Raw genomic sequence first — 13,008 nt, 5'->3', positions numbered from 1 at the left:
AAGCCAGAGTTAATTTAATTTAATACTACCTGAAGAAGAATAAGTTACATACCTTCAGTAATGCCATACCGGTAGAGTTTCTATATAGCCACGGATTCCTTACCTTAGAATATTCTCCATCCGTCAGACAGGATCCGGAAACTTTCCAAGCAGTACCCCTGTGCACCGGTAGGAGGTATCAGCTGGCTTCGTGTCATCTGCACCGGAAGTGATGTGCGCTGGTCTATATAGGTGCCACCTCTGCTCAATGCAAGGTTACTTTTCGTGACACTTCTGTGCCAGAAGCACGGAGCCACAAAATATGCTGATCTACCAGTGTCCCGACACTAGGGACCTCAAAGTGTCCCCCTAAACAGAGAAATCAGTTTTCAGAGCGGGAGGATGAGGGGGTCACTAAGGAATCAGTGGCTAGACAGAGTCTCTACCAGATAAGGCGATAGCAAAGGTATATAACTTGTTAATCTGATAGAGACTTCTAGCCGCAGATTCCTTAACTTAAAATAGATACCCAAGAAGTCCCTCACCAGAGGAGGGTCTGCAAACTGATTTAGACCAGGAAGTCCTGAAGGACCGAACAGGCAAAGTGCCTGTCACGATGGACCTGAATGTCCAGGCCGTAGTGCTTGGTAAATGTGTGCAGAGGCACCCATACTGCAGCCTGACAGATATCTAGGACAGGAACCCTATGAGCTAACGCAATGGTTGCAGCATTGGCTCTGGTGGAATGAACCGGCAAACCCTCAGGGGGATGCTTCTTGGCTGGTTCGTAGCAGACTTTATTGCAGAGCACAATCCATTGTGAGATGGTCTGTTTCTGAATAGCTTTTCCTTCTTTGCCCCAACAAACCCAATGAAAAGTTGAACGTCCACTCTGAACTGTTTTGTATGATCAATGTAGAATAACAATGCTCTATTTGGATCCAGATGGTGGAGTCTCTCCTCTTCCTTGGAAGGATGAGGTGGAGCAAAGAAAGTCGGCAGCGTGTTGTGCTGGCCGACACAGAAGGATGTGATGCCCTCTGGTAAAAAGGTAAACACATGTTTTCAGAACCAGTTTGTCTGGGAAATAAAATGTGTAAGGAGGGTGCATGGATAATGTTTGCAGTGAGACCCTGAAACTGACTGTCCAATGGCTAGCCGATAACCAACTCAAACATTTTTTTTTTTTTATTTTTTTTTTTAAAACCTTTATTGTACAAAGAGTGCTCACAAATACGGGCCTACAACCCAACGGGCTGGCCACCACATAGCGAAAGCATAAGTAGCAATATAAAAGTGTACACAGGATATGACGGCAAGAAAACAGGAGATACACCATAAGCCATAGAGCAATCAGCAGGAACAGGAAATTAGAAGGGTAATTTTCTTTTTTTTATAGGGCGGGGAGTACAGGATCATGACGGGCAGTGAATCCAACAACAAGGGAGGGGCCGTGGTGAGCCGCGGTCCGGCGATCATAAAAATACAGGATAAAACCAACATGAAGTAAACATAGCAACAAGTACAAGCCCAATCAGAGGACCACAAGGAGAGGCAATGGTGTTCGCCGTCCAGCGCCCACCCACCACAGCAACCACCCGACTTGACAAACCTAAGTACAAAAAAAGGACCCCACCGTAAAAAAAAAAACCAATACGATACGCACCCCAACATAAGGAAAGAAACCCCTCACAAAGAGGGAGGGGAAGGAAGAAAAAGGAAAGAGAAGGGAATCACGCGCCCCCCGGCGACAGGCAGGAAAACAGAATCCGGTACACAGCATACATTAAAGGTTGATGATAGAACACATAGCGAACCACAATCACAGTACGACCGGAAGGTAAATGCATCAAAAATACACCAGGGGGACACATGACGAGACAGAGTCCCGAAACAGTGAATACTAAAGAGCCATAGAACAAAAAAGGGAGAAAAAAGGGGAGAAAAAAGACCCCCCAAAATTACAGACCCCCCCACCCACCCCACAAGCCCACCCTGCACCCCTGCAGAAGGCTATGGCCTACCCCCCGGCAGCGTGCCTGTCGCCCTAATTAGAACCCGAAATATAGAAGAGCAAAGACAGGACGGAAACAAAGGACAAAAACGGGGGAGGGGAAAGGAAAAGGGAAGGAATCACACACGGGAGAGGGCCAAGGGACAGTATTATCTGCACCCACCCACCCGCCTGAGAAAAAGGGCAGAGCCCACGGGAAGTCAAAATTATCAGGATACACTCCAGGAGCACCTTAAAGTCACACATAATCATACCGTAACATGCCGATCATCCAACCAATACAAGACTACCGCACATAGAGGTAAATATATATCAACCCTGTCCTTGTTTGTCCAAAGTCATAGCCGTCCGATCCAACAAGAACCAGACCGCGAAGAACCGAAGGCATAGAACAGGGAGATCTGACGGCAGTCCGGATAAGGCACGTGGAGTAAAACACGGAAGATCCAGGAAAGTCATGGTACATCGCACACATCGCAGGCACAGTTCCAGGGACAGTTCAAGCGAGGCCGACCCAGCTGGGTTGGCGCAGGAGCCATGGCCGGCCAGCCGAGGCGAGAAGGGGCAGGAAGAGTCATCGAGTCCAGGCCAGACGGAATCCGGCCCCCAGACCAGCGGCAAAGGAGACCGCACAGGACGATGAAGGGTAACGGAACCCCGTACACCCACAGACGCGGCTGTCGCCGGGGCCATACTTCCCAGGATATTTCCAGCCGCACCCAGCAACGGTGAGGCCACCCCCGAGATTGGGGGCCCAAACGGCCCGAAGAGAGGATCCGCCTCCAGAGCGAAAACGGGTGCAGTCACAGAAGCTCGCCAGGAGTGCAGGGCATCCAGGATATCCAGAAGTGTAGGAGAACCTTTATCACATCCGGCACCCGGGCCATGCGGCGGGCCTCCAGCGCTCGTCCAGGCCCGGCTGAGACACTCAGGGTTGGCCGCCATCTTGGAAGCCCGGCGAGGCCGCGGCGGCCGGCAACCTCCGTCGGGGCAGCAGCGAGACAAATGAAGACCAGCCGACCGGCGGCAGGGCATCCCGGGGCAGGAAGGAGGGCCACCAGAAGAAGGGTAATCGCCGGCTCCCCAGTGCCGCCGGTCCCGGTCTCCAAGTCCGGGCGGAAGAAATCAAAATGGCCGGACCGGAGAACAAAGGGGGAGCAAGCCAGATATACGAGTAGCCCAGCCAATGGACGGCAACGCCTCCACCCAAGGCCTCCGGCCCACCGGAGTCGGCCAGCAAGCACAGCCGGCCTACACGCACAACGGCCTCCACGACCACGTCCACTGCGCCATCAAGGGCTGATCATCGTGCTCCGTCCCGTCCGGGCGCCGCCGAGAGGTCCAGGCCAGCCCGCCCCGGAGGCTTCGAAGCGAGCGGGAGCGCCGCACAGGATCCACGGCACCCAGGACCACCGGAGCAAAGGGTGAGTGCCTGCAAGGCGTCTTCGCACTACAGCACAGCAAAGAGGGCTTCCCGGGGCAGGATAACGACAGGATAGACGATTAAAACAGGCAGGCGAACGGAGCCGAGCTAAAACGCGGCCATCTCGGATGCAAGCTAGGCTCCTCCCCCAACCAACTCAAACTTAACGCAAAGAAAACTGAATTTCTCCTAATCTTCCCCTTCAAAAGCCAAATCCGGAGATTCAGATGTGGATCAAGGCCATCACAGCCCTAAACTGCCCGCCGACCATTGTGGACTCTGCCAAATTTCTGGGCATAATCCTCGACTGTAACCTGAACATGCGAGACCACATTAACTCGGTGGCTAAAGCAGCTAGATTCCACCTAAGCTACCTATGGAAGCTGAAACCTTTCATCGATGCTCCTGACTTAAAAAGCGATACAAAAGGGGATGATGGACGGAGCGTTTGAACAAATCAAACACTCACCCCCAGTCAACTGATCTGGGTGTAATCCATCACCATTCTTTAGTTCACTCAGCCACCCCAGTTCAGACATGGCTATATGCAAATCAGTCTGACCCTGTGCCTCATGGGAACAGTGCAGCCCGAACTGCCAAGCCATATCTTCCCTGGACCGGAAACAAGCATCCTGGGACCGGTTTCGGATTCATAATCCTCATCAGCCAGGCTATCTTGAATCCAGTGGCCAAGTGAACAAGGGACTCACGTCTGAGCATACCCTGCCACACTTAGGGCGAACAAAGCGATACAAAAGGGGATGATGGACGGAGCGTTTGAACAAATCAAACACTCACCCCCAGTCAACTGATCTGGGTTTAATCCATCACCATTCTTTAGTTCACTCAGCCACCCCAGTTCAGACATGGCTATATGCAAATCAGTCTGACCCTGTGCCTCATGGGAACAGTCCAGCCCGAACTGCCAAGCCATGTCTTCCCTGGACCGGAAACAAGCATCCTGGGACCGGTTTCGGATTCATAATCCTCATCAGCCAGGCTATCTTGAATCCAGTGGCCAAGTGAACAAGGGACTCACGTCTGAGCATACCCTGCCACACTTAGGGCGGACAAAGCGATACAAAAGGGGATGAAGGACGGAGCGTTTGAACAAATCAAACACTAACCCCCAGTCAACTGATCTGGGTTTAATCCATCACCATTCTTTAGTTCACTCAGCCACCCCAGTTCAGACATGGCTATATGCAAATCAGTCTGACCCTGTGCCTCATGGGAACAGTCCAGCCCGAACTGCCAAGCCATGTCTTCCCTGGACTGGAAACAAGCATCCTGGGACCGGTTTCGGATTCATAATCCTCATCAGCCAGGCTATCTTGAATCGAGTGGCCAAGTGAACAAGGGACTCACGTCTGAGCATACCCTGCCACACTTAGGGCGAACAAAGCGATACAAAAGGGGATGATGGATGGAGCGTTTGAACAAATCAAACACTCACCCCCAGTCAACTGATCTGGGTTTAATCCATCACCATTCTTTAGTTCACTCAGCCACCCCAGTTCAGACATGGCTATATGCAAATCAGTCTGACCCTGTGCCTCATGGGAACAGTCCAGCCCGAACTGCCAAGCCATTTCTTCCCTGGACCGGAAACAAGCATCCTGGGACCGGTTTCGGATTCATAATCCTCATCAGCCAGGCTATCTTGAATCCAGTGGCCAAGTGAACAAGGTACTCACGTCTGAGCATACCCTGCCACACTTAGGGCCGTCCATCATCACCCCCTTTTGTACCGCTTTTGGCCGCCATAAGTGTGGCAGGGTATGCTCAGACATGAGTCCCTTGCTCACTTTGCCACTGGATTCAAGCAAGCCGGGCTGAAGACGGCTGGAATGCCAGAACCCGGTCCTCGGAAGCTTGTTTCCGGTCCAGGGAAGACATGGCTTGACAGTTCGGGCTGGACTGTTCCCATGAGGCACAGGGTCAGACTGATTTGCATATAGCCATGTCTGAACTGGGGTAACAGAGTGGGCTAAAGAACGGTGATGGATTAAACCCAGATCTTTTGACTGGGTGTGAGTGTTTGATTGATTCAGATGCTCCGTCCATCATCACCCCCTTTTGTACCCCTGACTTAAAAATGGCATTTTAAGCACTAGTCATCTCTGGACTGGAATATGGATGTTCCACCCTTACAGGATTGCCCAGGATCTCCTTAGCACCTCTAAAAGCCTGCCTCAATGCGGCTGCCAGACTACTCACCAGCACCAGGAAATTTGACCATATATGAAAGCTCTGAACTGGCTCCCTCTAGAGGCCAGAATTCAGTTGAAACTGGCATGCATTACACACAAGGCTCTATACACAAACTCCCTTGCATATCTGGCACAGAAACTAGAGGTATGTGGAGGAAGCAAGAACTCCCGGTCCGCTAGAAACCTCTTACTCCAACCTGCCTTCTTTCAGAAAAAAAGAACCTTCAATAGGGCGTTCACCGGAGCAGCACCAAGAATTTGGAACTCTTTCCCACCCGCCATGAGAAGAATCCCTTCTCTAGCACGTTTCAAGAAGGAGGCCAAAACCTTCCTCATGGGTAAATTCCTCGTCTAAGGCCTGCCCTCAACCACCACATTGTGCCAGATGAATCTAAGACTATCGCTTCTTCCCCAGATCACCAATTCTCCCCACCGAGAATATGTGGGACCTTTGTTTTTACTGACTCTAACTAAGATTGTAACCATACACCTGTATCCGCTTTGTTTCCTTTGTTCTAAGCACCCCTGCCCCTCGCCATCCTTTTTGTTGATTTTGTATATCTCTGCACTTTAGACTTTTTCTTTGTTCACCACTGTATACTGTGTAAAGCGCTCTGATACCCTCACGGGTCAAGTTCGCACTCTATAAAACACTAATATAAAATAAAATACTGACCCGCCTGGCCGATGTAATGGCCACTAAGAAAGCTGTTTTGTTTGTCAACAGAAGGAGTGGACAGTTATGCATGAGCTTGAATGACAAACACAACAAAAATGTTAGGACTACATTTAAGTCCAGTGGGGCATAATGAAGAGCGTTAGCGGAACAGATGCTGGAGTCTTCCAAGAAACAAGTCACAACAGGTGACTTAAAAGGAAGGGTTGATATGGGAACCGCACTTAAGACCAGATGGCGGAAAGACAAACTTTAACAGTGCGCAAAGCAAACCCTTGCCAGACTAAAGACAGAATGAATAAAACCTTGGATAAGATTAGGGAAATGAGATCGACCTGTTTTGAGCTGCACCATGCTACACATTTCTCACACCAGCAGGTGTATACTGTCTTAGCCGAGGTACATCTGGCTGCCAGAATAACATCAAAGACTTCTGAAGGGCGATCAAAGACTGTCAGCTGCCGCCGCTCAATCTCCATGCATGAAGGCGGAGCATGCTTAGGTTCAGGTGCAGGACCATGTCTGCGGAAGAAGATCCTCCTGAAAGGGCAGCCTGATTGGGGGACTGATGCTTAGACTCAGGAGTTCTGGATACCAAACACTCCATGCACAATCAGGAGCCAAAGTAATGACTTGGGCCCAGTCATTTGTGATCTTCTTGAGAACTCTGATAATGACTGGCAATGGTGGAAAGGCGTGTAGGATCGTTGAACTCTACTCAAGACGAAAATTGGCTCAGATCGAGAGTTGTCTTGGATATTCCAACAAGCAAAACTGTTGGCATTGCATGTTCTCTCCAGTGGCGAATAGATCTAACCAAGGTTCTCCCCTTTCTCGGAAGACACCTTGCACCACCTCTGGATTGAGATGCCATTCGTAATCCTCTACGATTCAGAAAAGGGGGTGGTGATGAACAGAGTGTCTGAATTAAGCAGACCACTCTTACCCAGTCCAAAGATCAGGGCTTGATCCAACACTGTTATTTATCTCACTGCCCCATCCCAGCTCAGAACCTGGCTATATGCAAATTAGTCTGTCCCTGGCCCAGTGCATCATGGGAACAGGGCAGACCAAACTACCAAGCCAATTCTTCACCAGAAAGGAGACAAGCTACCGGGGACCGGTTTCTGGCATTTCAGCCTCTTCGGCCCGGCTTGCTTGAATCCTGATGGAGCAGTGAGAAAGGGACTCATGTCTGAGTATACCCTGCCACACCTATAGTGGCCAAAAACGATTCAGAAAAGGGGGTGGTGATGAACAGAGTGTCTGAATTAAGCAGACCACTCTTACCCAGTCCAAAGATCAGGGCTTGATCCAACACCGTTATTTATCTCACTGCCCCATCCCAGCTCAGAACCTGGCTATATGCAAATTAGTCTGTCCCTGGCCCAGTGCATCATGGGAACAGGGCAGACCAAACTACCAAGCCAATTCTTCACCAGAAAGGAGACAAGCTACCGGGGACCGGTTTCTGGCATTGCAGCCTCTTCGGCCCGGCTTGCTTGAATCCTGATGGAGCAGTGAGAAAGGGACTCATGTCTGAGTATACCCTGCCACACCTATAGTGGCCAAAAACGATTCAGAAAAGGGGGTGGTGATGAACAGAGTGTCTGAATTAAGCAGACCACTCTTACCCAGTCCAAAGATCAGGGCTTGATCCAACACCGTTATTTATCTCACTGCCCCATCCCAGCTCAGAACCTGGCTATATGCAAATTAGTCTGTCCCTGGCCCAGTGCATCATGGGAACAGGGCAGACCAAACTACCAAGCCAATTCTTCACCAGAAAGGAGACAAGCTACCGGGGACCGGTTTCTGGCATTTCAGCCTCTTCGGCCCGGCTTGCTTGAATCCTGATGGAGCAGTGAGAAAGGGACTCATGTCTGAGTATACCCTGCCACACCTACAGTGGCCAAAAACGATTCAGAAAAGGGGGTGGTGATGAACAGAGTGTCTGAATTAAGCAGACCACTCTTACCCAGTCCAAAGATCAGGGCTTGATCCAACACCGTTATTTATCTCACTGCCCCATCCCAGCTCAGAACCTGGCTATATGCAAATTAGTCTGTCCCTGGCCCAGTGCATCATGGGAACAGGGCAGACCAAACTACCAAGCCAATTCTTACACTGGGAAGAGCTGGGATGGGGCAGTGAGATAAATAACGGTGTTGGATCAAGCCCTGATCTTTGGACTGGGTAAGAGTGGTCTGCTTAATTCAGAGACTCTGTCCATCACCACCCCTTGTTTTAATAATTTTGTCCACCCTAAGCGTGGAAGGGTATGCTCAGATGTGAGTCCCTTGCTCATTGCACCATCAGGATTCAAGCAAGCCGGGCCTAAGACGGCTGAAATGCCAGAAACCGGTCCCCGGAAGCTTGTTTCCTTCCCAGTGTAAGAATTGGCTTTTGTAGTCTGGTCTGCCCTGTTCCCATGATGCACTGGGCCAGGGACAGACTAATTTGCATACAGCCAGGTTCTGAAACTGGGATGGTGCAATGAGCTAAAAAACGGTGTTGGATCTAGCCCTGATCTCTTGACTGGGTGAGAGTACTCTGCTTAATTCAGAGACTCTGTCCATCACCACCCCTTGTTGTAAATAATTTTGTCCACCCTAAGCGTGGAAGGGTATGCTCAGATGTGAGTCCCTTGCTCATTGCACCATCAGGATTCAAGCAAGCCGGGCCGAAGACGGCTGAAATGCCAGAAACCGGTCCCCGGAAGCTTGTTTCCTTCCCAGTGTAAGAATTGGCTTTTGTAGTCTGGTCTGCCCTGTTCCCATGATGCACCGGGCCAGGGACAGACTAATTTGCATACAGCCAGGTTCTGAAACTGGGATGGTGCAATGAGCTAAAAAACGGTGTTGGATCTAGCCCTGATCTCTTGACTGGGTGAGAGTACTCTGCTTAATTCAGAGACTCTGTCCATCACCACCCCTTGTTGTAAATAATTTTGTCCACCCTAAGCGTGGAAGGGTATGCTCAGATGTGAGTCCCTTGCTCATTGCACCATCAGGATTCAAGCAAGCCGGGCCGAAGACGGCTGAAATGCCAGAAACCGGTCCCCGGAAGCTTGTTTCCTTCCCAGTGTAAGAATTGGCTTTTGTAGTCTGGTCTGCCCTGTTCCCATGATGCACTGGGCCAGGGACAGACTAATTTGCATACAGCCAGGTTCTGAAACTGGGATGGTGCAATGAGCTAAAAAACGGTGTTGGATCTAGCCCTGATCTCTTGACTGGGTGAGAGTACTCTGCTTAATTCAGAGACTCTGTCCATCACCACCCCTTGTTGTAAATAATTTTGTCCACCCTAAGCGTGGAAGGGTATGCTCAGATGTGAGTCCCTTGCTCATTGCACCATCAGGATTCAAGCAAGCCGGGCCGAAGACGGCTGAAATGCCAGAAACCGGTCCCCGGAAGCTTGTTTCCTTCCCAGTGTAAGAATTGGCTTTTGTAGTCTGGTCTGCCCTGTTCCCATGATGCACTGGGCCAGGGACAGACTAATTTGCATACAGCCAGGTTCTGAAACTGGGATGGTGCAATGAGCTAAAAAACGGTGTTGGATCTAGCCCTGATCTCTTGACTGGGTGAGAGTACTCTGCTTAATTCAGAGACTCTGTCCATCACCACCCCTTGTTGTAAATAATTTTGTCCACCCTAAGCGTGGAAGGGTATGCTCAGATGTGAGTCCCTTGCTCATTGCACCATCAGGATTCAAGCAAGCCGGGCCGAAGACGGCTGAAATGCCAGAAACCGGTCCCCGGAAGCTTGTTTCCTTCCCAGTGTAAGAATTGGCTTTTGTAGTCTGGTCTGCCCTGTTCCCATGATGCACTGGGCCAGGGACAGACTAATTTGCATACAGCCAGGTTCTGAAACTGGGATGGTGCAATGAGCTAAAAAACGGTGTTGGATCTAGCCCTGATCTCTTGACTGGGTGAGAGTACTCTGCTTAATTCAGAGACTCTGTCCATCACCACCCCTTGTTGTAAATAATTTTTTCCACCCTAAGCGTGGAAGGGTATGCTCAGATGTGAGTCCCTTGCTCATTGCACCATCAGGATTCAAGCAAGCCGGGCCGAAGACGGCTGAAATGCCAGAAACCGGTCCCCGGAAGCTTGTTTCCTTCCCAGTGTAAGAATTGGCTTTTGTAGTCTGGTCTGCCCTGTTCCCATGATGCACTGGGCCAGGGACAGACTAATTTGCATACAGCCAGGTTCTGAAACTGGGATGGTGCAATGAGCTAAAAAACGGTGTTGGATCTAGCCCTGATCTCTTGACTGGGTGAGAGTACTCTGCTTAATTCAGAGACTCTGTCCATCACCACCCCTTGTTGTAAATAATTTTGTCCACCCTAAGCGTGGAAGGGTATGCTCAGATGTGAGTCCCTTGCTCATTGCACCATCAGGATTCAAGCAAGCCGGGCTGAAGACGGCTGAAATGCCAGAAACCGGTCCCCGGAAGCTTGTTTCCTTCCCAGTGTAAGAATTGGCTTTTGTAGTCTGGTCTGCCCTGTTCCCATGATGCACTGGGCCAGGGACAGACTAATTTGCATACAGCCAGGTTCTGAAACTGGGATGGTGCAATGAGCTAAAAAACGGTGTTGGATCTAGCCCTGATCTCTTGACTGGGTGAGAGTACTCTGCTTAATTCAGAGACTCTGTCCATCACCACCCCTTGTTGTAAATAATGTTGTCCACCCTAAGCGTGGAAGGGTATGCTCAGATGTGAGTCCCTTGCTCATTGCACCATCAGGATTCAAGCAAGCCGGGCCGAAGACGGCTGAAATGCCAGAAACCGGTCCCCGGAAGCTTGTTTCCTTCCCAGTGTAAGAATTGGCTTTTGTAGTCTGGTCTGCCCTGTTCCCATGATGCACTGGGCCAGGGACAGACTAATTTGCATACAGCCAGGTTCTGAAACTGGGATGGTGCAATGAGCTAAAAAACGGTGTTGGATCTAGCCCTGATCTCTTGACTGGGTGAGAGTACTCTGCTTAATTCAGAGACTCTGTCCATCACCACCCCTTGTTGTAAATAATTTTGTCCACCCTAAGCGTGGAAGGGTATGCTCAGATGTGAGTCCCCTGCTCATTGCACCATCAGGATTCAAGCAAGCCGGGCCGAAGACGGCTGAAATGCCAGAAACCGGTCCCCGGAAGCTTGTTTCCTTCCCAGTGTAAGAATTGGCTTTTGTAGTCTGGTCTGCCCTGTTCCCATGATGCACTGGGCCAGGGACAGACTAATTTGCATACAGCCAGGTTCTGAAACTGGGATGGTGCAATGAGCTAAAAAACGGTGTTGGATCTAGCCCTGATCTCTTGACTGGGTGAGAGTACTCTGCTTAATTCAGAGACTCTGTCCATCACCACCCCTTGTTGTAAATAATTTTGTCCACCCTAAGCGTGGAAGGGTATGCTCAGATCTGAGTCCCTTGCTCATTGCACCATCAGGATTCAAGCAAGCCGGGCTGAAGACGGCTGAAATGCCAGAAACCGGTCCACGGAAGCTTGTTTCCTTCCCAGTGTAAGAATTGGCTTTTGTAGTCTGGTCTGCCCTGTTCCCATGATGCACTGGGCCAGGGACAGACTAATTTGCATACAGCCAGGTTCTGAAACTGGGATGGTGCAATGAGCTAAAAAACGGTGTTGGATCTAGCCCTGATCTCTTGACTGGGTGAGAGTACTTTGCTTAATTCAGAGACTCTGTCCATCACCACCCCTTGTTGTAAATAATTTTGTCCACCCTAAGCGTGGAAGGGTATGCTCAGATGTGAGTCCCTTGCTCATTGCACCATCAGGATTCAAGCAAGCCGGGCCGAAGACGGCTGAAATGCCAGAAACCGGTCCCCGGAAGCTTGTTTCCTTCCCAGTGTAAGAATTGGCTTTTGTAGTCTGGTCTGCCCTGTTCCCATGATGCACTGGGCCAGGGACAGACTAATTTGCATACAGCCAGGTTCTGAAACTGGGATGGTGCAATGAGCTAAAAAATGGTGTTGGATCTAGCCCTGATCTCTTGACTGGGTGAGAGTACTCTGCTTAATTCAGAGACTCTGTCCATCACCACCCCTTGTTGTAAATAATTTTGTCCACCCTAAGCGTGGAAGGGTATGCTCAGATGTGAGTCCCTTGCTCATTGCACCATCAGGATTCAAGCAAGCCGGGCCGAAGACGGCTGAAATGCCAGAAACCGGTCCCCGGAAGCTTGTTTCCTTCCCAGTGTAAGAATTGGCTTTTGTAGTCTGGTCTGCCCTGTTCCCATGATGCACTGGGCCAGGGACAGACTAATTTGCATACAGCCAGGTTCTGAAACTGGGATGGTGCAATGAGCTAAACAACGGTGTTGGATCTAGCCCTGATCTCTTGACTGGGTGAGAGTACTCTGCTTAATTCAGAGACTCTGTCCATCACCACCCCTTGTTGTAAATAATTCGTAATCCTCTAGGCATCAAGAGCTGAGTTTGTCCACTCTGCTGATCATCGAGCGCACCAGATGTTGAACCACCAGGAAAATGCCCTGATGTTCCATGCATGTCCAGAAATGAAGGGGCTCTTGACACAGGATCACTACCCCACCTTATCGTGCTTATTGCCATGCCACATGGCAGTGGTGTTGTTCGAGTACAGCTGCACTAGCTGCCCCTGATGAATGAAAGGAGGGCTTTCAATGTCAGTTGGATTGTACTCAGCTCCAGCAAGTTTATGTGGAGCTGAG

At 50.2% G+C, this 13,008-nt stretch overlaps 1 protein-coding gene across 1 annotated transcript in view; it reads right to left on the bottom strand.

Moving 5' to 3' along the window:
• Positions 1-13,008, bottom strand: part of SMCHD1 (structural maintenance of chromosomes flexible hinge domain containing 1) — a 2,317,253-nt gene that overhangs the window by 1,292,147 nt on the left and 1,012,098 nt on the right. The window lies entirely within an intron of this gene.

The sequence above is a fragment of the Lissotriton helveticus genome, chromosome 4_1, assembly GCF_964261635.1.
Source record: "Lissotriton helveticus chromosome 4_1, aLisHel1.1, whole genome shotgun sequence".
Taxonomy (NCBI): Eukaryota; Metazoa; Chordata; class Amphibia; order Caudata; family Salamandridae; genus Lissotriton; species Lissotriton helveticus.
The sequence above is the reverse complement of the archived record's forward strand: the minus strand, read 5'-3'. Positions and strand labels throughout refer to the sequence as shown.